General features: G+C 36.9%; 1 long non-coding RNA gene across 1 annotated transcript; it reads right to left on the reverse strand.

The window, feature by feature from the left end:
* Positions 1 to 223: 223 nt before the first annotated feature.
* LOC150085268 (uncharacterized) lies at positions 224 to 21331 on the reverse strand. Its single transcript, XR_016546922.1, has 3 exons — positions 21221 to 21331; positions 16300 to 16426; positions 224 to 310 (listed from the first exon to the last, which is right to left on the reverse strand). It is a non-coding gene; the product is annotated as an uncharacterized LOC150085268 (long non-coding RNA).
* Positions 21332 to 22111: the final 780 nt, after the last annotated feature.

Raw genomic sequence — 22111 nt, forward strand, 5'->3', positions numbered from 1 at the left:
TGTAATTTTTACAGTTATGTTTATGTATACAATTTGTAATAATAAACTAATTTTCATTTAAAAAAAATTATAATTTCAATCTTACCTCTGAGTTATTGTAAGACGCTCTGTTGGTGGAATAGCACAATGATAATTAGTATCCTGTCTATTGTTTTCAACGAAAACCAGTAATTCATTTAAACATTTGTTTGTCATCCTAAAGTATTGATAAAGCATTTTTCATCCCTCTAAGTTTGAAAACAAAGTGTAGAACTCTCCTTTAATTCCATGATCCACACTAATATCATTCATCAATTTTCTTTTTCTGGTTCTAAAAATCCATAAATATAATTCAGTTTATTATAAAATGTGCATAATATACAAGACATCTACTTAAAATCTAGTTCATAAATACAAAATTAAACTATTTATCTTATATAATATGTACATACCCCATTTCTTCATTTTTGCATTGTGCAAAAATGAAGAAGAATAACAAGAGTTTTTTCCTCAAGAGCAAAATTAAGGCACATTTTTAGACTGACTCTGTACACTGGGTGGTTATAAAATAGGTTTCCCTATTCAGGAGATCCTAGTGTAAAAACGGTTAGAGGTAGTGCTGTGAAATTTGGTAGTTATGTCATTTAGGGTATGGGGAAGCAATTTGTGGAAGAAAAAAAATTTGTTCAAATTTCCACCACAAGGGGAGAAATTGACACTGTAAACATGAGCTGGAATACTTAACTTAGGATTAGATTTTAATATCAGAACTTAGAAATCTACAGATATTGTTCTATGTGCTTTCCTTCACTTGAGATGACATTCTGAAAAAGGAGGACTGCGTGCGACACAGTTTCGCTAGCATCTCATTCAGGATGTTGGCTAAATGCTGTTTAATGATTGCTTTCAAATCAACAAGCATCTGTATGCCACGACGGTAAACTCTGTCTTTCAGGTATCCCAATAACCAAAAAAGCATAGGGATTGAGGGCTGGCCAAAACTGCAGAAAGTCTCTAGAAATGATGCGATCATTTCCGAATGTTGAACGAAGCAGTTCCTTCACTTGTCGACCATGAATCTTGTACAGGAACCAGCATAAAATTATTCGAAGCGCTTTACATACAGTAGACCAGGGAAGGTTTAAGTCCCTTGACACACCTCTGGCAGGCACTAATGACTGGTAGTGTTTCACATTCTGACCACTGCAACTGCCACTTCATCCACTACCTCCGTTCTGATACGTGGTCATCCCCTGCTGGAATTACACCTAACTTCCCAGTCACTTCAAATTTCTTTATTAGTTTTCGAAGCCTCACTGATGTCAAAGGTCCTTATGCAAACCTTTAAGTTTCCGATATTCACGTAGTGCTGCATTAACGTTACTATTATTCTGGTAGAACAGTTTTACTAAAAGAGCACTTTCCTTTTTTGTAAGAATCATAATGGTTATTGACGGTGGCATTGGCCTTTCTGCTTTTATCTAACAGGATGTCATTTGCGTAAGCAGTGTGTCTTGAAGTAAATGACAACTTTTACATATGTGCAGCGCCGTTTTTCTCTGGTGGCGGAAATTTGAACTAATTTTTTTTCTTCTACAAATCGCTTCCCCATACCCTAAATGACATACCTGTCAATTTAACTCTAACCATTTTGACACTAGGGTCTCTTGAATAAGGAAACTTATTTTATAACCACCCAGTATATATACAGGGTGTCTCAAAAATACATGGCATAACTTCTGGAATGAGTTCCTCATATGTAGACAATAAAAATATTTTATATCAACATATTTCCGGAAATGCTTGGTTTCCGAGTTTTGAAGGTCTGCCTATGACACTTAACTGTTCACATCATCTTACAGTAATTGTTCAAAATGTCCACCTTCTGCCTGAATACAGGCCTCACATTGATGTCTCATGGACTCACGAAGATGATGCCAAATTCCTGACATGTTTCGTATTGTCTCACAACTTGCCACAATTCGATTGCGGAGAGTTTCCACATCAACTAACGGAGTCGAATACACCAATGACTATATATGGCCCCACAAGAAGAAATCTAGTGGGTTTAAATTAGGTGAGCGTGGAGGCCATGCAGTTGGTCCACCTCTACCTATCCACCGATCAGGAAACCTTCGATTCAGGTAACTGCGGGCTCGGTGGCCGAAATGTGTGGGAGTGCCATCGTGCATGAAGTGCGCTTGTTGACAAACGATCAGCGGCGTGTCGTCCAAGAAATCATGCATGTTGTTTTCTAGAAAGTTTCTGTACGCCTGCCCTGTGAGTTTGTTTGGAAGTACATGGAGCCCAAATAACTTATCACCAAAAACACCAGCCCAGATGTTGAGGCTGAACCGCTGTTGGTGATGTGATAGTAGTAGTGGCATGTGATGCAAGAAAGCAAGTGTATGAGCTTATGCAGCATCAGCCAAAAAAAAAAAAATCACACCATTCGCTCCAAATGCCTGTCCAGTTCCTCCTTAAATTTATTCAATCTATCAACTTCCACAACGACAGATAGAAGTTTGTTCCAGCAATTAACCACCCGCTGGCTAAAGGCAAATTTCTGCACATCTATTCTACATCTGTCCTTTCTTAATTTGAATTTATGCCCCCTTAGGTCCGTAATCTGAACAAGTGGAAGGATCCCATCAGAATTCAGCATGCTCAACCCATTCAAGGCCTTATACACCTCAATCAGATCACCACGCAGGTGCCTAGTCTCCAGCCACTGCAATTTGTAGAACTTAAACCACTCTTGGTAAGAGGATCCCTTCATTCCCTTCACCAATCTTGTTGCCATTCTCTGTACACGCTCAAGCAAATCTACATCCTTCCTAAAATGGGGCCTCCAGACCTGTACGCAGTACTGAAAGCCTGGCCTGACCATTGCCTTATACAAAGGGATAATCACCTCCTTTTCCCTGCTAGCAAAATTCCTGTACGTCATTGACAAAACCCCATGACCTGCTCTTGCAGCCTGTATGCATTGCTCAGAAAACTTCATATCTGATTGCACAATTACTCCCAGGTCTTTTTCATTTTCTACCACCCTAAGTGTAGTACCATACACCTTCACTTTAGGAATATGAGCACTACCTTCACTTTAGGAAATGTTTGTGGCAAGTTCCAATAAGTCACTGCATCGCACGTCAAGTGAAACTGGAGTTTCACTTGACGTGCGAGCATCTCACAAGCATCAGCAGAATTCTGTATAAAAATAAGTGGTATCCATATAAGATGCAGTTGCTGCAGAAACTGATTGAAGATGATTCAAAGACCTGGACTTTGTCAAAAATTTTTTCCCAATGAGGCTAATTTTTATGTCTTCAACAAAGTAAACACATAAAATTTCTATTATTGTTTACCAGATAATCCCCATTGGGGATTATCTGGTAAACCCATTCAAGGAACAAGGATGTTCTCAAGTCATGGCGTGGTGTGGAATATGGAATGATTCAATTGTGGATCTCACTTCTTTGAAGAGACACTTTACAGTGAAAATTATCTAGCAATGCTGGAGGAAATCATGTCCAGCATTTTGAATGAACAGGGTACATTTCCAGAATTGTTTCAGTGAGACTGCACCTGCCCATTATGGGTAGGTGCAGGCCTTGCTGGAACCATTCTGGAAATGAATTTTATAATCCACAGTACACCACCTAGATTATAAATTCTCTGCCCCACACTGTCCATCACTGCACAAAATTTAATACATGCTGGAGGAGGAATCCATATATAACAATAACACCATTCCCAGGAATGGCATTAATGTTATATATGGATTATTTCACAAATGTATTAACTTTAATATAATACTACAGTTTGTTATTTCAGTATGTTTATGGAAATAATGAAATGGACTGTTTGTGTATATGTTATTATATTTCATGTCCTAGCAAGTTTTTATGTTAAATTCACCTGGTTGTCTGTAACATTTTTGTGATTTAGGAATTTTATTATTATATGAACTTCAAAGTTCTGATAGTGTCAATATGTGCATTACAGAGAGTAAAGGTAATGAAATATCTGAAGAAAATAGTAGTATTGAAGAAAAAGTTTATATAGCCACTGAAGTTCAAAATTTTGGTGATGCTAGCATGTATACAATGACAAGCAATTAACAAGGATGCCTTTTGGTAAATAATATTTAGGTGTGATAAAGTTCAGAGATGACTGCATCCTGAAATTGCAGTTTGTTACCAATAACATTGACAAAGGACACCAAGTAAATGTCATTAATAACATTAATTAATATTAGTAATGTGTTTGACAGAGCAGCACAGCATTCTGCTAGCCAAGCTTCAAGACTATGGCATCAACGAATACTTAAATGGCTATCTTTTGCAGAGAAATCACATCCAAGATGGGATCATATTCAAGCTCCAATGCTCAGATGGGACAACATTTTGAGTCAATGTCTATTCACATATGATCAAGTTTATCACACTAGTGTGATTTTATATAATGTATGTCCATGATCTGGTCATGATGCCTACTAATGTCATACACATTTTTTTTAAGAACATTGGATACCAATATAGTCTTTGCCAACATTAATGATGTCATCAGAAAACATTGTGAAGAAGCAGTTGACAAAAATAGGAGATATATACATAAGTCTAGAAAATTTAAACCCATTAACACTGGTGGCTTAGTTCTGTTGCATTCTAACTTGTAATGGAAGTTGCCTGAGAATTACACATGGTAGCAAGAGAGCCTTTTAGGACCATCGGATGGATGTCCAACTTAAACTTTAATATAGCTGACACCAGGCTTCCTTTCCAAATTTAAGTGGCTAATACTGACACCTTAGGCAATACTTCTTGGGCAAGGAAAGAGTTATACTGCTTGGAACCACCAACAACCACTAGTCAAGACAAGAAGAAGAAACCTTGTGCTAATCTATTTTGTACTGTTGAAATTAGTCAGTCTTTATGGTCAATTAAATTGGCTGACCTTAATTCAACAACAATTGGAAGATGATGATGAGAAATGTCTATGTTAGTTATCCTGTTGTCATAGAGACAATTTCTTTTTTAATTAATTTATTCAAAAGGAAAGGAATTTTTCACAAGCAACTACAAAATTGATGTTTATAGGAGACTTTAAAAATTTAAATTAGAAGGGATTTCCATGTGTTTCCATCACAGTAACTGTTTATTTCTTTTTCCTTTACAATAAAGGAAAAATAGTTTGTCTCAATGATGTGTCTAAATTTTATTATTAGAGATAAAACTATAATCCAAATAACTATTTCTGTATAACTTAATTTATAGTTATATCTAACTTTATTAGGTTACTAAAAAAAAAAAGTTGCTGCACATTCATGAACCTTTACTGAGCCAAATCACATTAAGTCAGGTTGTTGTGCACTATATGTGATATAATCTAAAGAAATAAGTTGATTAGGCTTTTCATCACTACTGTTGCCAGCACTGCCTGTCTTGAGCATGAAAACATGACACAATATTTGAAAAGGAAAATCAGCAATCTGAAGTGATGAAGATAACTTTGATTTGAAAGGGCTGATTTAAAGATCAGTTCTTAACAAAAAGTGAAGTTCGCACTATCAGAGAGTAATATGTGCCTTTGAAGAAAAGTCAAATTATTGTTGTAATATTTATAAAAGTGAATATTTGTTAGAATTCAGTTATTTGATGTATAATATGTTAGATCCAATGCCAACAAAACTGTCACTTCATTTCATTTGGATGTAGCACTACAGGTTGTTTATCATCTGTGGATAAGTCTAATAAAGTCACAAAGTAGCAAATTCACCTATCCTTCTTTACAAGGATTGGCAAGGTAAGCCATATTGTTATCAAGGTGTATACAAACAGCAGTTCTTTTTGTAGCATTTGAAAAGTTAACTTAAATTTTGCAGGTAACCAAAATGTAGAAGTTTGAGACTTGTTTTTTCTGTCTATGCCTTTAATAGCTAAGGAAGTAAAAAGGAAATATTTAAACAGTATGCTTGAAAAACTTTTTTTTTTTTAAATCTTACTTAACTTTTCTGAGCAAGAGCATTTATTATAATTTCCAATGTATTTCAAGTTCATTGACGTTGATAAAGTTGGACTTGTTTGCTTTATTTACACAATGAAAGTATTAGTGTAAAAATGGTGGCCACCTTAGTTTTAGTTTCAAAAGGAGCTCATCAACTGTTCAATTATATTATTTACTGTTACAAAGGATTAAGAATACGGTGAATGTAGAAGTATGTGCAGAACTTAAATATGAATGTAATTATTTGTTCCAGACTATAGTCAAGCTTAATATTTTTTTTGAAAAATTATTTTTGTTCTTGTTTGCATTAGAATTCACAATCGTATTCAGTCAAGCAAAGAAATGAAACCTTGCATTTTTTACCTGTGCAAACTTGAGAATCCCATACAGTCACTTAAGATTAGTTAAACTAGAATCACTTTTTTGCTAGATAAGTACTTGAATCAACTAAAGATTCAAGGATGCAGTCATTTGGAAGAGCCTGATTAATTGTTTTAAATCTTCCTTACAAGTTAGTAGTATTAGAAATTGCAAATGATGCAGTGGAGGGGGTGAACTCTACCAATCTCATTTGTCTGTCTCCCTCTAACAATTTGTCTAATTCTCCCATAACTTTATTCAAATTACCCACCTCCACAACACCAAATGGCAGTTTGTTCAAACAACCAATCACTCTGACTGAAAGCAAAATTTTTCAAATCTACCCTACAACCATGTCTTCTCAATTTAAATTTGTCTCTTTATATGTCTCACCTGAGAAGGAGTTAGTGTGCCACTTGCATTTAATTTACTCAACCCATTTAAGGCCTTAAACACCTCAGATCCTTATCAGGTGCCTAATTTCCAGACATTGCAATTTGCAGAACTGAAGTTTTTCATGCTAAGAGTACCCTATGTCTTTGACTAACCTTGTTGCTCTTCTCTGCATCCATTCCAACACATCCACATCATTCTTAAGATGAGACTTACTTAATTCTTCTTCAAAGGAGCAAGAAAGCAAGTTTACTTCTGTGAAAAAAAAAAAGACTGCTTCACTTGTCCCATGTGTTTTGTTATGCTTAGTGTTTATTTCAGATCTTTGGCAATCCAGAGTTTGGTACTGTGGACTATAATTTGGTAACAGAGTTTGGGTAGAGTATTACATATTTGTCTTTAACACACAACCATATAGCATCAACATGGTAGGCCTAAATGGATGTCAGATGAACTAATGAGACATTTGGCAGAGAAGAAAAATGCATGGGACTCATATAAATTAATGGGTGACATGGAAGCCTATGATAGATATAAGCTGGTCTGTAACCAAATCACAAAGGAGATTAGGCAGGCAAAGGCAGATTATGAGAAATCTTTGTCAAAGAATAGGTGCAAGAATATTTGCTGATGCTATCGAGGCAGTGTTAGGTGGGGCGGAAAACTGCTAGCTTGGGGGGAGACAAAGACCAATAGATTGACAGTAGCCACTGGCAGAGGTGAAAGAGATTCTTGCACTGCTTCTATTAGAATGAGCAGAAGCCTGAAAAACAAGATGCTTGATATTTCAGAGACTGCTGGGAGCCATTGCAGTACAAGTAAACACATGGGTTGTGTTAGGGTAGCTAAGAATAGAAACAGGTGTAGGTATACTTGCGTGTACACCAATGCTAGGAGTTTAGTAAACAAATTTGATGAATTTGAGGTATTGCTCAAAACATCAAAGGCAGATATTGTTGGGATATCAGACGTGGTGACACACAGATATAAGTGATGCAGAACTGGAATTTGGGGAGTACGTTAAAGAAAGGATAGACAGGATAGGAAGTGGGGAGGGGTTATGCTATTAGTTAAGAAACACATAAAAACCAAGGAAGTGAAGCCAGTCGACATCGCTGGACAGTGCAGTGTTGAGTCAGTTTGGTGTGACATAAGTATTGGGAGATCAAAATTGAGAGTAGGAGTGTGCTATAGGCCTAATGACTCTGATGAGTATAATAAGAAACTGTACAGGGAAATAGAGTGGGCCAGTAAATCAGAGAGTCTTATAATGGGAGATTTTAATTTCCCAGATATTGACTGGAATTTGGGGGCTGGTCACTCACACACTAGCAGGGCTTTTGTGGATTTATTGGATGATTGTTTTCTACATCAGCATGTTCGGGAGGCAACTAGAGGGAGTAATACTCTTGATTTGATTATAAGCAGTGATTCTTCATGCACTAAGAATCTGCAGATAAATGAACCACTAGGTGGCAGGGATCACAGTGTGCTGAAGTGGGATTTACTCAAAGAGGTAACTACCATTAGGGGTAAAGGGAAGGGTTATTGCTTCCGTAAAGGCGACTACGATGGACTGAGACAGTATTTAAATTCTATACAGTGGGACCAACTGATGATGTTACCAACAGCAAATTCAAAATGGGAAGCATTCAAAGAACTTATCTTGGAAGCTACTAGGCTTTACATACCAACTAAGAAATATTGTTCAAGGTTTAGGCCAAAATGGATGTCAGATGAACTAATGAGGCATATGGCAGAGAAGAAAAATGCATGGGATCCTTACAAATTAACACATGACACAGAAGCCTATGATAGATACAAGTTGATATGCAACCAAGTTACAAAGGAGGTTAGGCAGGCGAAGGCAGATTACGAGAAATCCTTGGCAAGGGATGCAAAGAAAAACAGCAAAGAGTTCTTTACTTATGTAAACTCTAGAAGGAAGGGGATGAATCAGATTGGTCCACTTGATATTGATGGGTCAACTGTTGATGATCCTGCTCAGGTAGCTAACAAACTAAATGAATATTTTGCATCGACATTCACACATGAGGAGTTATTCAGCGAGGGGAATGTCAGAGGTGTATTCAACTCTAGCAGTAAGCTACAGAATCTTGAAATAACTGGGAGTAAAGTGGAGGAGAAATTGTTGAAGATAAACACAAGAAAGGCACCCGGGGTGGATGGGAATCTATCCAGTTATATTAAAGGAGGCAGCAAAGGAAGTAAGCAAACCCTTAGCCATAATTATGAGAGCTTCCTTGGACTCAGGGGAGGTACCCATAGACTGGAAATGTGCAAATGTGACCCCAATTCACAAAGGAGGATCAAAGGCTGACACAAGTAATTATAGACCTGTGAGCTTAACTTCTGTTCCAGGAAAATTAATGGAGGCACTGGTTAAAGAAGCACTGCAGGATCACTTAGACAAGACTTCAGTTATAGCTCGGACACTGGCCAGGTGGGAAGGAGCAGCAGTGCGTAGCACACGCTTCTTGATTAGACCGGGGTTCGAGCCCGTCACCACCAAATACGGAGGATGCGGAAAGGTCACGGAATGACCACCGCATATCCTGGAGCAATATGGCCTTAGTTGCTAATGCTCCTAAAAATCAAATAAACAAACAAACAACAACTCGGACACTGCATGGTTTTGTTAAGGGGAAGTCTTGCCTGACCAATTTGATTGGATACTATGATGCAGTCACAAAAGAACTGGATGCAGGGAATAACTTTGATATTATATACTTGGATCTTAGAAAGGCTTTTGATACTGTTGCACATGGAAGACTGCTACACAAATTGGAGCAGTGTGACATTGGAGGCAAATTGCTCCTATGGATAAAGGGGTGGTTGAGGGGGAGAAGACAGAGAGTGGTAATCAATGGACACTGCTCATCGTGGACTAATGTTATTAGTGGAGTCCCTCAGGGCTCAGTGTTGGGTCCATTATTGTTTTTTGTATTTATAAATGATATTGATGATGATATATCAAGCTTAATGTCCAAGTTTGCAGACGATACAAAGGTTGGCAGGGTTGTCAAGGACACTACTGACACTATGCTGCTGCAACAGGATCTGGAAAGGTTGAGCAGATGGGCTGAGAGGTGGCAAATGAAGTTTAACATTGACAAATGTAAAGTACTACACATGGGAAACAGCAACCTCAGAGCAACGTATCAACTCTGTGGTACTACACTGACAGTGGTAGAGAATGAAAGGGACTTGGGGGTGGTTGTGCAGGCAGATATGAAGTTCTCTGAGCAGTGCAGATGGGCAGCAAGAGTAGCTCATGGAGTATTGTCAATGATATACAGGAATTTTTCCAGCAGGGATAAGGAGGTGATTATTCCCTTGTATAAGGCAATGGTCAGGCCACACCTAGAGTACTGTATACAGGTCTGGAGGCCTCATTTCAAGAAGGATGTAGAGATGCTGGAACGAGTACAGAGAAGGGCAACAAGATTAGTGAACAGAACAAAGGGGTGCTCTTACGAAGAAAGGCTTAAGTTTTGCAAATTACAGTGTCTGGAGACTAGGCACCACCAGCGAGGTGATCTGATAGAGGTGTATAAAGCCTTGAATGGTTTGAGCATGCTCAATGCTGATCGGACTCTTCCTCTAGCTCAGAATAATCTCCTGAGAGGGCATAAATTCAAATTGAGGAAAGACAGATGTAGGATAGACATCCGGAAATTTGCCTTTAGCCAGTGGGTGGTTGGTTGGTGGAACAGACTTCCATCCCTTGTCATGGAGGTTGATAGCCTAAATAAGTTTAAGGCTCAGCTGGACAGGTATTTTGAACGAACAGAGGGGTGAAGTGGAAGTGGGTTTTTTTTTTCTTTTTGGCTGATGCTGCATAAGCTTGCTTTCTTGCATCAAATGCCTGTACTAATGCTAATGCTAATGCAAAGGATGCAAAGAAAAACAGCAAAGAGTTCTTTACATATGTAAACTCTAGAAGGAAAGGGATGAATCAGATTGGTTCACTGGATATTGATGGTTCAACTGTTGATGATCCTGCTTAGGTCGCTAACAAACTAAATGAGTATTTTGCATCTACATTCACACTTGAGGAATTGTTCAGGGAGGGGAATGCCAGAGGTGAATTATACTCTGACAGTGAGCTAGATGATTTTGTAATAACTGAGAGGAAAGTGGAGGAGAAATTATTGAAGATAGTGTGGTGGATGGGATCTATACAGTTATATTAAAGGAGGCAGAAACCCTTAGCCATAATTATGAGAGCTTCCTTGGATTCAGGAGAGGTACCCATGGACTGGAGATGTGCAAACGTGACCCCAATTCACAAAGGAAGATCAAAGGTCGACACAAGTAATTATAGACCTGTTAGTTTAACTTCTGTTCCAGGTAAATTAATGGAGGCACTGGTTAAAGAAGCACTGCAGGATCATCTAGACAAAAACTTCAGTTATAGATGGACACAGCATGGTTTTGTTAAGGGGAAGTCTTGTCTGACCAATCTGATTGGATATTAAGATGTGGCTGCAAAGGAACTGGATGCAAAAAATAATTTTGATATCATATACTTGGATTTCAGGAAAGCTTTTGATACTTTTGCACATGGAAGACTGCTGTACAAATTGGAGCAGTATGGAACTGGAGGCAAATTGCTGATATGGATAAAGGGATGTTTCAGTGGGAGAAGACAGAGTGGTAATCAATGGACACTACTCTTCATGGACTAATGTTATTACTGGAGTCCCACAAGGTTTGGTGTTGGGCCCACTGTTGTTTTGTGTATTTATCAATGATATTGACGATGGTATATCAGGCTTAATGGCCAATTTTGCAGATGATACGAAGGTTGGCAGGCAAGGTTGTTAAGGACACTAATGACAGTATGCTGTTGCAACAGGATTTAGAAAAGTTGAGCAGATGGGCTGAGAGGTGGCAAATGAAGTTTAACATTGACAATTGTAAAGTACTACATACGGGAAGCAGTAACCCCAGAGCAACATATCAACTCTGTGGTACTAAACTGACAGTGGTAGAGAATGAAAAGGACCTGGGGGTAATTGTGCAGGCAGATATGAAGTTTTCTGAGCAGTGCAGATGGTCTGCAAGAGTAGCTCATGGTGTCTTGTCAATGATATACAGGAATTTTTCTAGCAGGGATAAGGAGGTGATTATCCCCTTGTATAAGGCAATGGTCAGGCCGCACCTTGAGTACTGTATACAGGTCTGGAGGCCTCATTTTAAGAAGGATGTAGAGCTGTTGGAACAAGTACAGAGAAGGGCAACAAGATTAGTGAATGGAACAAAGGGTTGCTCTTACGTAGAAAGGCTTAAGTTTTGCAAATTACAGTGTCTGGAGACTAAGCACCGGTGAGGTGATCTAATTAAAGTGTATAAAGCCTTGAATGGTTTGAGCATGCTCAATGCTGATGGGATTCTTCTTCTTGCTCAGAATAATCTCCTGAGAGGGCATAAATTCAAATTGAGGAAAGACAGTTGCAGGATAGATGTGCAGAAGTTTGCCTTTAGACAGCAGTAGTTGATTGGTGGAACAGACTTCCATCTTTTGTTGTGGAGGTTGATAGCCTAAATAAAATTAAGGCTGAGCTGGACAGGTATTTGGAATGAATGGGGGGGGGGGGGTGGAATGGAAGAGTGTTTTTTTTTTATGGCTGATGGTGCATAAGCTTGCTTTCTTGCATCATATGCCTCTACTAATACTAATGCTACAAAACATATATACCAACTGTGATGACAACTGGTCTCATAGGACAGTTCACTTCAGACTCTCTGAAGAAATCTGTAGGAGAATAGTAAGATAATTCCTGAAGAGCAAAATGAAGTTGTGACCTCTATAATACAACAAACATCTCATGAATTTCAAGATATGTATCATCATCCTACTACAACTACAAAAGTTGGAAGTAACACAGATCCTAGTCCTACTGCTGCTGCTGGCTGTTTTCTCATGCAGATCACAGTAATATTCCAGCAGAGTTGGTGCATCGAATGCAAAAGAGTGGATGTTATTTCAAAGTCAGAGAAGAGAAGTAAAATGTCTCAAGTGTGACAGTCTGAATAAAAGTAATTCTGGGATATCTAGACAGGAATGCAGTTATATGGCAGTCAGTGAATGGATTTGTTACTGCAAGGGGTGATCTTCTCTGACCAATCTGACTGGATACAATGATGCAGTAACAAAGGAACTGGATGCAAAAAATAATTTTAACATCATATACCTAGATATCAGAAAACCTTTTGTTACTGTTCCACATAGAAGACGTACAAATTGGAGCAGTATGGAATTACGTGAAAGTTACTGCTATGAATAGAGGGACGATTGAGGAGAAGAAGACAGAGTGATTATCAATGGGCACTACTCTTCTTAGACTACTGTTATTAGCAGAGTTCCTCAGGATTCAGTGCTGCGCCCAGTATTGTTTTTTATACTTATTAATGATACTGATAAAGGTATATCAGGCTTAATGTCTAAGTTTGCAGCCAGCTGATACGAAGGTTGGCAATTTCGTTAGTGACTCTAATCAGGGTCTTTTATGCAACAAAGTCTAGAAAAATTAGGCAGATGGGCTGAGAAGTGGCAATTTAAGTTTAACATTGAAAAATGCAAGTTACTGCATATGGGTGACACTGATCCTAGAATAACAAACCAATTGTGTGGTATTACACTCAGGGTAATACAGAATGAAAGTGACCCAGTGGTGGGGGGGGGTTAATTGTAGAATGGGGTTTTTGTCAATGATATACAGGAATTTTGCTGGAGTGAGTACTGAGAAAAGTAACAAGATTAGTGAGTGGGGAACAATAGGGTGCTCTTACCAAGAAAAAGCTTCAGTTCATAAATAAAATGTCTGGAAACTAGACACCTATGAGAAAAGCTGAATGAGGTGTTTAAAGCTTTGTACAGATTGAGTAAGTTAATTGGTAACGGCATCTTTGCTCTTGCTTAGATTACACATGAGGGAGACATAAATTAAAACTGAGGCAGGATGATTGTAGGATAGATGAGCAGAAATTTGCCTTCAGCCAGCAAGGAATTGATTCCAACACCACATGGAAGTTTGTCAGAACAAACTTCCATCTGGTGTTGTGGAAGTGGATAAGTTGAATAAATTCAAGAAAGAACTATACAAGCTATTCGGATGAACAGGTGATAGAGGCCTGACATAGCCGAGTGGTCAGGAGCGAGAGTGCATAGCATGCGTTCCTTGAGTGCGCTGGGGTTCAAGCCCGTGACTACTAAATATGATAAATATTTGTATTGACGATTTATTGTAAACTCTACTGACTTGGTTGTCATGCTGGAGTATAAACAGAATATATTTTTTTTTTATATGGGAAGCATTTCTTTTGGTTGATGCTATATAAGCTGTTTGTTTCTTGCATCATTTGCTACTAGTAATATTAACACTGTGTCTCAACAACTGTTGAAATTAAGGACATCTTGTTTAAAATTAAAAGCATAAATTTTCTAATAATGTAATATATAAAATTAGTTGCTTAAATTAGATGTATATAGAGGGTTATTTTTGCATGTAATATTTGCAATTATACATATAATTAATTTGAGGGACTAATAAATTAAAAATAAAAATTTTTTTATTGTGAGATGGAGAGATATATAGTGTAAATTGTTCTGCATGTTTATTATAATAATTTTTTGTATTGCAAGACTTAATATTGTAATAGTAAGTCATGCAATATTGTAATACCTTTATTGAGTGTGATTTTTTTTTTTATCACACAATGTGTGTGTGTGTAGGAGTTATACAAACCTTTGTTTAATGACCTGATTACAGCTTAATTATCTTTTTTCTCCAAAAAAAAATGCATGAGTTATATCCCCATAAGTAATTAGGGATATATTGAAGCTAAAGTAAAACTGATGGTGAGCAATTTGAATGTGTTTCTTTTTACAATGCAATTTCGTTGTCACCATAAAAAAAAAAAAATGTTCATTTATATGTCTATCACTATTGTTCGAGAGAGGTGTGAAAACCACAAGGTGTTCATTTAATTTTAAGTTAAGTTCACTCACCAAAAACAAAGCAGACACACTTTATACACAGCTATTTTTGAATATAATAATAACAAACCATTCAGGGGAAATGTAATTTTTCCTATTAAAACTCATTAAGAATGAATTGTGGGCAATATTGCTACAAGAAAAGCTATCTTCTCTGATAACCATTAATTATCAGAAGTGAAAAACTTTGTAGCTCATTATTTGAAGATAAATGACTTTGTTCTTAAAAAAAAAAAAAAAAAAAGTTTTAATATTTAAGTTACATTAAAGTGTGCAAACATTGTTCACCTTAACTTTGAGTTTCAGTTTTAAGTTTATTTATCAATAGTTCCTTCAGTAAATATCCTTTGTATTTTTGGGTCGACTTAGTTTAGAGACTCAGAAGGTCCGAGCATGGTTCTGCCAAAAATACTCCTCTGCTTCCTTGTATGTATTCAGTAAAAATATGGGTGACAAAGAGTAACCAATTCATGAATTGCCACTTATCAGGAATGCAACAAATCAATGTGAATCAGACTGAGAAATTATGCCTAGCATATGAAAGTCCTATAATTTGAAGTTTAACATTGACAAATGTAAAGTACTACATATGGGAAACAGCAACCCCAGAGCAACGTATCAACTCTGTGGTACTACACTGACAGTGGTAGAGAATGAAAGGGACCTGGGGGTGGCTGTGCAGGCAGATATGAAGTTTTCTGAGTAGTGCAGATGGGCTGCAAGAGTAGCTCATGGTGTATTGTCAATGATATATAGGAATTTTTCTACCAGGGATAAGGAAGTGATTATTCCCTTGTATAAGGCAATGGTCAGGCCACACCTAGAGTACTGTATACAGGGCTGGAGGCCTCATTTCAAGAAGGATGTACAGCTGCTGGAATGAGTACAGAGAAGGGCAACAAGATTAGTGAATGGAACAAAGGGGTGCTCTTACGAAGAAAGGCTTAAGTTTTGCAAATTACAGTGTCTGGAGACTAGCCACCAGCGAGGGGATCTGATAGAGGTGTATAAAGCCTTGAATGGTTTGAGCATGCTCAATGCTGATGGGATTCTTCCTCTTGCTCAGAATAATCACCTGAGAGGGCATAAATTCAAATTGAGGAAAGACAGATGTAGGATAGACGTGAGGAAATTTCCCTTTAGCCAGCGGGTGGTTGGTTGGTGGAATCGACTTCCATCCCTTGTCGTGGAAGTTGATAGCCTAAATAAGTTTAAGGCTCAGCTGGACAGGTATTTCGAACGAACAGAGGGGTGAAGTGGAAGTGGTTATTTTTTATTTATTTATTTTTTTTTTTTTTTTTGGCTGATGCTGCATAAGCTTGCTTCCTTGCATCAAATGCCTCTACTAATGCTAATTTCATTTGTTTTGTACTTATACCATATAAAACAATATATACTATATACCTAAATATCAACAAAATTATTTTAAATATTTAGCTGCTTTTTTTTTTTTTTTTTCTAGCACAGGAATAATAATTGCTATTCTTAAAGAGTGTCAATCAACAGACATCTGATATCTCAATACACAGTACTTGTTTCCTTCTCACGATCTGGCAAACCACTTTCCATTATCTTCACAGGTTGTACTGCTCTTCTTTAAACCACGTGTGAATCTTTTTTATCCATCATCTTTTTCTCTTCTCAATACACAGTGAAGAACTATTAAGTAAAGAATTGTTTTGATAAAATAAAACTGATCAGAATTGAATTATTATATTCAGTTATACTATACTCTCAAAATATTTGAACCATTTCTTTTTAAGAAAATAGTTGTTTATTCAAGAAATTGATAATACTCAATTTCAATTAAATTTCTATGAAATTAATGTTCAATACTCAATTTTAAGAAAAGCTACAACCCTTCTGGGGATACTTTTTGAACTCAATTTTTTACCTATGTAAACTCTAGAAGGAAAGGGATGAATCAGATTGGTCCACTGGATATTGATGGTTCAACTGCTGATGATCCCACTCAGGTGGCTTACAAACTAAATGAGTATTTTTCATTACAATCACACATGAGGAGTTATACAGGGAGGGGAATGCCAGAGGTGAATTAAGCTCTGGCAGTGAGCTAGATGATTTTGTAATAACTGAGAGGAAAGTGGAGGAGAAATTGTTGAAGATAAACATAAAAAAGGCACCCGGGGTGGATAGGATCTATCCAGTTATATTAAAGGAGGCAGCAAAGGAAGTAAGCAAATCCTTAGCCATAATTATGAGAGCTTCCTTGGACTCAGGGGAGGTACCCATGGACTGGAGATGTAAATGTGACCCCAATTCACAAGAGGATCAAAGGGTGACACAAGTAATTATAGACCTGTTAGTTTAACTTCTGTTCCAGGAAAATTAATGGAGGGACTGGTTAAAGAAGCACTGCAGGATCATCTAGACAAGACTTCAGTTATAGGATGGACACAGCATGGTTTTGTTAAGGGAAAGTCTTGTCTGACCAATTTGATTGGATACTATGATATGGTCACAAAGGAACTGGATGCAAAAAATAATTTTGATATCATATATTTGGATCTTAGAAAAGTTTTTGATACCGTTGCATAAATTGGAGCAGTGTGGCATTGGAGGCAAATTGCTGATATGGATAAAAGGATGGTTGAGTAGGAGAAGACAGAGTGTTAATCAATGGACACTGCTCTTTGTGGACTAATGTTATTAGTGGAGTCCCTCAGGGTTCAGTGTTGGGTCCATTGGGTCCATTGTTGTTTTCTGTATTTATAAATGATCCTGATGATGGTATATCAGGCTTAATGTCCAAGTTGGCAGACGATACAAAGGTTGGTAGTGTTGTTAAGGACACTACTGACGCTATGCAGCTGCAACAGGATCTGGGAAAGTTGAGCAGATGGCCTGAGAGGTGGCAAATGAAGTTTAACATTGACAAATGTAAAGTACTACATGTGGGAAACAGCAACCCCTGAGCAACATATCAACTCTATGGTACTACACTGATAGTGGTAGAGAATGAAAAGGACCTGGGGGTAATTGTCCAGGCAGATATGAAGTTTTCTGAGCAGTGCAGACGGTCTTGCAAGAGTAGCTCATGGTGTCTTGTCAATGATATACAGGAATTTTTCTAGCAGGGATAAGGAGGTGATTATCCCCTTGTATAAGGCAATGGTCAGGCCACACCTTGAGTACTGTATACAGGTCTGGAGGCCTCATTTTAAGAAGGATGTAGAGCTGTTGGAACAAGTACAGAGAAGGGCAACAAGATTAGTGAATGGAACAAAGGGTTGCTCTTACGAAGAAAGGCTTAAGTTTTGCAAATTACAGTGTCTGGAGACTAAGCACCGGCGAGGTGATCTAATTAAAGTGTATAAAGCCTTGAATGGTTTGAGCATGCTCAATGCTGATGGGATTCTTCTTCTTGCTCAGAATAATCTCCTGAGAGGGCATAAATTCAAATTGAGGAAAGACAGTTGCAGGATAGATGTGCAGAAGTTTGCCTTTAGCCAGCAGTAGTTGATTGGCGGAACAGACTTCCATCTTTTGTTGTGGAGGTTGATAGCCTAAATAAAATTAAGGCTGAGCTGGACAGGTATTTGGAACGAACGGAGGGGTGAAATGGAGCAGTTTTTTTTTTTTTTTGGCTGATGCTGAATAAGCTTGCTTTCTTGCATCATATGCCTCTGCTAATGCTAAATTACATCACATGATATGGTAACATCTTATTTACCAGTCTCTTATTTCTTGCATAACTGGTTCCTATTTCAGTCCAGATATAATTCAAATAACTCTCCAGCAAGTGTCAAAAATTTTTGTAGGCTATTCAATTCAAAATTTTTAAAATAAACATAAAACATTTTAAAATTGTGCAACTTTTTAATTTTTTTTAAATTGAATTTATGTTTTTAAATAGATTTTTAAATAAAAGTATGCACAATATAATTTTGGTTCCAGCATGCACTGATATAAATGCTTCAAAGAGATATACTGTACTGAAAATTTTTAATTGAGTGGACACGATGCATATCCTTGAAAATGCAGTATTTTTTTTTCCCATCTAGGTTTCACTTGCACAACGAAGTGCATTAGGTCTAGGATATGTCAAAGCAGGAGATTCTCAACCTTTTTTCCTAAATGTACAACTTAAAAAAAAAGGAACGTTTCTGTATCACCATAGTAATAAATCAAATTATGCCAGTGTTTTCATGTACAGTAAGTGCTGGTTATAGTGATCACATTTGCAAATTGAATTTTGATGCTAATAAATGGAGATTCTAATAAGCAAAAATCAACAAATATTATCCAGAGGCTATAAAAATAAAGATATAAAGCACAAATTTACACTTTATTACCAAAGTTTATTATCAATTAAATGACATATAAAAATCGGAATATTCTTTCTGAACAAAATAAAAATAAATTTATACTTACTTACATAGCTTAATTAATATATACATCAATTAATTAATTTACAATATATTAATATACATATCAATTAAACATAATTTGTAATATGATTATAATTTTTAATAGTCACTTATTTTTAGATTGCGTTAAATTATCACTACAAAGTCTATTTATAAATTTTTCAATATTGTATAAAAGTCTATATTCACAATCACTTGCACCAGTTTCTTCCAATGCTCTCCTCAGGATGACTATAGCTTCATGAGTTTGCCATTTTGTAACTAGAATTCATTCGGGTTCATCTTCATTTTCTTCCTCCTCCTCCTCGGTGAAATTATCAGTAACAGACTGGGCAATTTCTTCATCTGTTAAAGCTGTAGTAACTTGTCGATCACCATTTATGTCCACCCAATCATTAAACTCCTGTTCACTCATGTCTTCAGGCTTTTCAACGTGATCAGTATCGTGACTTAGTTGTCCATCATGAATAATTAATCCACATTTTTTGAAACAGTTGCTAATGCAGGTTTTGAAAACTTCATTCCAGGCACTCATTGTCATATGAAGTACATCTAGAACAGTTATCTGCTTTGTGATATCAGATGATGTTCCCAAACCTTCATCTATAGACTGGATGATTCTTAGCCCTAGAATCACATTTTCGGTTATAAGATTGTTTTGTTTGTTTGATTTTTAGGAGCATTAGCAACTAAGGCCATATTGCTCCAGGAATGTGCGGTGGTCATTCCCTTGACCTTTCTGCATCCTCCGTATTTGGTGGTGACGGGCTCGAACCCCGGTCTAATCAAGAAGCGTGTGCCACGCACTGCTGCTCCTTCCCACCTGGCTACGGAGAAGCCTTCGGTTATAAGAATCAATTTTGAATGCCTCTGTGATATTTTTCTAAAGCACATTTCTGGAGGTTATTGTTTGTTTGTTATTTGGTTTTTAAGAGCATTAGCAACTAAGGCCATATTGCTCCGAGATATGCAGTGGTCATTCCCTGACCTTTCCGCATCCTCCGTATTTGGTGGTGAGGGGCTCGAACCCCAGTCTAATCCAGAAGCGTGTGCTATGCACTGCTGCTCCTGCCCACCTGGCTATGAAGGCACCTAATTTCTGGAGGTCACAACCATAAAACAATAAAAATAATTCAGTTTCTGGTTTATTGGGCTTTTCTGTTAGTGCAATAAATGGGTAGTAAACTTGATCTTATTCATTTGCGATAATACTGATAGCTGGAATTCTGTGTTTTCATGTTATTACGGTGAAATGTGTTTCCCCTTTGCTGAAATCTGCTCTTCATTTCTATATCTAAATTTCGTCTCACTTGTGTGTCATGTTAGTTCCAATTTGTGTGTGCTGTGTGCTTTGTTATTGATTGACGCTTATCTTTTTTACTGTTTTAAATTTTACTACCAAAAAAAAAAAAAGTCAGTGAACAGAAAGAGTGAATTTGAGTGTAAAAGATAAGTTATGAATTATAGAAACTTATGAATTATGAATTATAGAATATTGAGTAGCACAGCTCTGATTCATACTATCGAATTATAGAAACGTACGATAAATTAAATTAGGTGTACCACTGGTACACCTAATTGTGCCACATGGTATACCTGTAAGAACCTATGGGCTAAACAATCACAGCATACTTGTTATTTGGTTCTATGCAGGTTTATGGTGTAATCCATACTGGAGGATCATTAATATTCACGCTGAAATTACTTCAATCTTTGTATATCCTCCCTTTTTGATTTACAAGTTTCTTCTGTCCCATGCTATTCTTTTTTAGTTGTATGCTCGTGACCACCCCTTCTTTCCTTCATTATTTAATTCTTTCTGTCATTTGGTTTGCTTAAGGAATTTTATTATAATTGCTTAATTAATCACTTATGACTTGGATTTTATGATTAATTTGCATATTTTTATTTTTTTTAGACCTGCTGATTGATTGAGTCAATATGGAAATTAATGCTGAAGAGATCCCAAATGCCACCTTCATTCAAGCAAAAATTAAAATCAAACTACCAAATAAAATATAAAATCGAAAATACAAAATAGATAAGCAGGGTATTAACTCACCCAGGCAGTCTCATGCTTAAAAAATGACACAACTGCTATCAGAAACAAGCAAGGAAACGCCCACTGTATCAAACCCAGTGGGCTTTACATTAGAGCAGAAACTGTTTTACGTAAACCACCACAGCAAATTGGCTCTACTTCTGTTTCAATTAGACATATTTCAGCCTAGATGTGGAGCATCTCCTTTAACCTCATTCCTGTAATGAGACCTGCTGTGCTGCACTACTGTGAATGAAACAGTTTGACACCTTTTTTTTTTTATTGACACCTAATAAACAGAAACACAAAAAAATAACTCTTCATTACAACAATTGTGAATACAAATTTCACCAATTTTGCTCATTTTCAAAGGAGATAAATCAAAAAAAGAGAAAAATTTAAAAGATAAAAGAATTCTATTTGATAACCTCCCTTGAAAAAAAAAAAAAGGAAAAAATTAGTAACAAATTATGCATGTGTGTGCAGATACACATATGCACACACATACATATTCAAGATATGGCTAGAATGTTTTAGGAATGACTTCATAAGTTAAAACTGAACTCTGAAATATTAAAAAACACACATTACAATATTTTTATTTTTAATATGTGTTTTTATTTTTATTTTTTATTTTTTTTTTTATGAGAACCCCAAACACGAGAGGTATTAGAACCTATAGTACTTAGTACCGTGCTTGGGTTGGAGGTTGAGAAGACGAAAGAAGATATTTGTTGATATTGGACTTGAACTTCTGTAGATTGTAATTTTCAGGAAATACGTATGAAGGAAGGTTGTTCCAGAAAACGGCAGTTGAATGAATAAATGAGGAAGATGAAAAGTTGGTTCTGTGGGTTTGAAGTTGGACAGTAAATGGATGTTGGCTGGTGGCAGCACGTGTTCGGACTGTTT

The sequence above is a fragment of the Mastigoproctus giganteus genome, chromosome 5, assembly GCF_048544385.1.
Source record: "Mastigoproctus giganteus isolate SK-2022 chromosome 5, ASM4854438v1, whole genome shotgun sequence".
In the NCBI taxonomy this organism is placed as follows: domain Eukaryota; kingdom Metazoa; phylum Arthropoda; class Arachnida; order Uropygi; family Thelyphonidae; genus Mastigoproctus; species Mastigoproctus giganteus.